The following is a 4874-nucleotide window of genomic DNA, read 5'->3' as shown; positions in this document are numbered from 1 at the left end:
ACAAGCAACTCATGCAGCTCAATATCAAAAAAACAAAGAACCCAATCCAGAAATGGGCAGAAGACCTAAATAGACATTTCTCCAAAGAAGATATACAGACTGCCACAAACACATGAAATAATGCTCAACACCATTAATCATTAGACAAATACAAATCAAAACTACAATGAGATATCATCTCACCCCAGTCAGAATGGCCATCATCAATAAATCTACAAACAATAAATGCTGGGGAGAGTGTGGAAAAAATGGAACCCGCTTGGACTGTTGGGATTGTAAATTGATACAGCCGCTATGTAGAACAGTATGGAGGTTCCTTGAAATACTAAAAATAGAACTACCATATAACACACTAATCCCACTACTGGACATATACCCTGATAAAACCATAATTTAAAAAAGGCATGTAACACAATGTTCACTGCAGCTCTGTTTACAATAGCCAGGACATGGAAGCAACCTAAGTGTCCTTCAACAGATGAATGGATAAAGAAGATGTGGCACATATATACAATGGAATATTACTCAGCCATAAAAAGAAACGAAATTGAGTTATTTGTAGTGAGGTGGATGGACCTAGAGTCTGTCATACAGAGTGAAGAAAGTCAGAAAGAGAAAAACAAATACCGTATGCTAACACATATATATGAAATCTAAAAAAAAGAAAAAAAAATGGTCGTGAAGAACCTAGGAACAAGGTGGGAATAAAGATGCAGACCTACTAGAGAATGAACTTGAGGATATCATGAGGGTAAAGGGTAAGCTGTGACAAAGTGAGAGAGTGGCATGGAGTATATACATTACCAAATGTAAAATAGATAGCTAGTTGGAAGCAGCCGCATAGCACAGGGATATCAGCTCGGTGCTTTGTGACCACCTAGAGTGGTGGGATAGGGAGGGTGGGTGGGAGGGAGGGAGACGCAAGAGGGAAGAGATATGGGGATATATGTATATGTATAACTGATTCACTTTGGTATAAAGCAGAAACTAACACACCATTGTAAAGCAATTATACTCCAATAAAGATGTTAAGAAAAAAAAAAGAAGAAAAACAACCACGTGAAGCCACCTCAAATCTGAGATGAAAGTAAAAATATTCTATTTCCTACCTATCATCTCTTTGAATCTAACTTAGGGATAGTGATATTTGTTACCTATAGAGTGAGGACTAGAGTTTTCTTTCCCCAAAGCATACGGGAGCTATGTGGATTCCTGAAATAAATTGAAATAATTCCGAGGAGAAGATGGCTTGGGAGAAAATGGCAATGTATACTTTAGGCTCTAAGAGCAGAAAGAGTCTAGATAGATGTTGTACAATTGGCTCATCAACAAGAGAAAAGCAGCATGTGAACAATCCAATATTATGTCATAAATCATATATATATATATACTTATATATGAGAAAGATTCAAAATAATTTAACTTATAGAATACTTACTATAGGTCAGATATTGTCCTAAGTACATTATAAGAAGATCTTTTGGAATCCACACAACAACGTAAGAAGTAAATGCTGTTTTAGAACCACTCAATACTTTCACAATGCAATGATTATAAATTTGATGTTAAGGTTTTAACAAAAGACAGATTTAATGTATACTTGAAATTCTGTCTCTCTCTTAGGTTTTCATGGGCACATGCCCACAAGCCACTGTTCCTCCCACCTCAGGCAATAGAACTTAATAACTGTTAGTGGAATCATTCCTTCACACCAATTATCAACAATGTCAATTGTGCATTAATTAATCTGAGCTATCTGTGAGAGATAAAAAGAAAATCTTATAAATTCCAGAATTAATATTCTAGTTTTCTTTCTTTCTTTCTTTAAATGCCATGTCCCTGACAAGTAAAATATGATGTAAGTTCAGTGCTCTGCAACAGTTGGAGGCTAGTACACATTTGTCCAGCTAACTGACCAAACAGAATACAGTTTACAATTTAGTGGGAACTAGTCCATTTTTTCATCCTAATGAAAGAATGATGAAAACTTAACTCCTCATCTGTCTTAGAGTAAAATGTATGTTAAAAGTTTTTGTTGATGATTTTTAGTTACAACATGAGAATAACAATTTAATATGCTAAAAAGTTAAATTTATGTGCGGGTTTCAGTGAAATACAAAGAAAAAATAAGTTAAATTTATGTAATCATTTCAAGATTTATTTGGATATTAGAGTTTTTGAAAATTGATTCAGATTTTTGATCCTTAAATAACTTTTTGTTTGGGATTTTGGCTTTGGCAAGGTCCCAAAAATCACACATAGTTTGTGACAAAATATGCATTTCAAGAGATATGGTAGAAAACTATTAACAATAATTTCACAACAGCCTACCTCAAGTAATTTTAGTTTAGCGGGGTCATACAGGGAGATACTTCTAGCCAAAAAATATTTTGCTGAGGTACTTATGGGGAACACAGTGCATTCACAGCATGCAAGTTTCAGTATTGATAATAAACTCTACATATGTACATTGTATGATCTTTGTGGACATCTAAAACACATAATTCCCTGAATTGCCAAGCAAATTTGGACAATTTTTAAATACTTATTTTATGGTTACAAATAATTCTTGACTTTGAGCACTCTAATGCTATATGAAGTTAGATATTGATTGAGAGTAATTGGAAGAAATAAAATATTAATAGGATGAAAGTGTATCAGCAGCCAAGATCAAATCAGAGATAAGATAGAGACTGCATATTTTGTGGGATTGTTGAAATTTATTGAGAAGGTACATCTCAAATGATTTAGGTGCATAAAGTCAATGAATGAAAATAAAATCCCCTGAAGAATTTCATCTTATTGTTGTATGAAGAAAGAGTCTTAAAGTCCAATTCAGAATAAGATCCATAAATTGTTGGAAAGATTAAGTTAAGGAATTGTTGAAAAATATAAACAAAACTAAATATAAAGGGGATAACTAGGCAAGAAAGAAAAAGAGGGAAGCTGACTCAGTGCAAAGATCAATATGATTTTATAATGGAGGTAAAATTAAGCTCTAACCTAGAAAAAAAAAAAACATTTTCACAATGAATACCCAGCATTGCTTTATACTGTAGCATTAGAAGACGAGAAAATGTGCACTAGGTATCTGGTTTCTAGAGTTATCCTCCCCTTCATTATTTCTAAATAAATTCAAATGATAAAATGTAAGGTAAGGCTAATTTATTTTGTATTATTCTCTAAACACATCCCATAGACAAAATATTCAGAAAGTGTACCATGAAACATTGCATATTCCTATTAGTCATATCTTGCAGTCTTTTGTGTAGGTGTATTTGATCCTTCTTTATTCAAATGGTGTCAACTGAAGAAAAAATGCACAACCTAAACATTACTGGTTATGTTTTATTCAAGGACCTTACTGAGGACTATATGGCCAGGGAGGCAGTCTCTCAAATAGCTCTGAGGAACTACTCCAATGAGGTAAGGGAAGAGCCAGGATATACAGGCATTTTTGCTAAAAAAAACAACAACAACAAAAAAAACATGTAGTCAAACATCAAAGGACGACTGCTTGTTGAGAAAAAACAAGACATCTGAAGTTAAAGATTTTAGTACTTTTCTATGTATGAGAGGATGCAAAATTCTGGGCTCACTGAAATTATTCCTTAGATCTGCATCTTTACTTCTAGGGCTAGTATCCTCTTTTTCTCTTTCTTGGATTCCCCTCAGGGGAAACTAATGAGGGGGGGTGTGGGGGTGTGTGGCTGTAGTGGCTGATGGCTTGATGGCTGACAACATTTGATGTTTACTGAAATGACAGGCAACATTTTTTGTCCGCAATGATAATGCAGTAGTTACACTAATTAGGATTAATTTAAACTTTAAAGAAATAAATAATCTTAATAAAAATATTTCAATTCATAAAAAATGGATCTAAACACTGTTTATGGGTTTATGTCTCCATCATAACTGTTTAATTATTCATATAACATTAAATAATAATTTAAGACTTTCAGATTGTGGCAAAAATGTTTCAATGTTGTTATATATAAAAATTTATAAACTATTTTTGTATGTATATACATATTTTGATAGAAATTATACAAGTAAATAATCTGATGGTATTTAGCCTTGAGGGGCAGAAGGATATTCTACTCCTGGTTCTGCCCTGTGGATGGAATTTAGTGTCCCATTCCATCTAAATATCCCCATCTCCATACCACCATTGTATTCTGCTCTCATATAGATGATCCAATACAAATCATACCAAAATTGCACTATATAATATCATCACCAAAGATATGATTCTTCATAATCTCATAAGCACTTTTCTGTAAAACACTCCTACCATTATATAGCTTCAAGACACTTCCTTTAGCACCTTAACACCAAATTTCTGCCACTAGTTCACTTCTGCCCCAACCTTTCAATATTTTTTACTTCATGACACACACAGAAAATAATAATATTAATATGAGCATGCTTGATCTGGTCAGAGTCATCCATCCATGTCTTGCTCTAGTCCTACTGAACTGCTCAAGATGTGAGGGTTTCACACTTTTAGCATATCAAATACACACAACTAAATTTAGAAACCTTGCTACACAGGTATTGTAAAGCCAACACAGATTGTATAACTTGACCCAAGAAGCCTGCTACTTTCATTATCACCTAATATATTTCTGCTTTGACAGTTTCATAGATTTATATAAACTTATCTCTTCCTCCTATTACAAAAATACAATGATAATAGCAGTTAGCATTTATTAAGGTACAATATGTCAGGCACAATTCTTAATATTTGAAGCATTTTAAAATTATAATTTTAACAATCACCATATGTGAGATTTCACAACCAACCTATCCCCAGTTCTTATATAAGGATACCACAGCTCAGGGAGGTTAAATCGTTCACCTCAGGATATATA

Source organism: Monodon monoceros, unplaced genomic scaffold, assembly GCF_005190385.1.
Source record: "Monodon monoceros isolate NGI ecotype Baffin Bay Population unplaced genomic scaffold, NGI_Narwhal_1 Contig1912_ctg1, whole genome shotgun sequence".
NCBI classification, from domain to species: domain Eukaryota; kingdom Metazoa; phylum Chordata; class Mammalia; order Artiodactyla; family Monodontidae; genus Monodon; species Monodon monoceros.
This window is presented reverse-complemented; position numbering follows the sequence as displayed.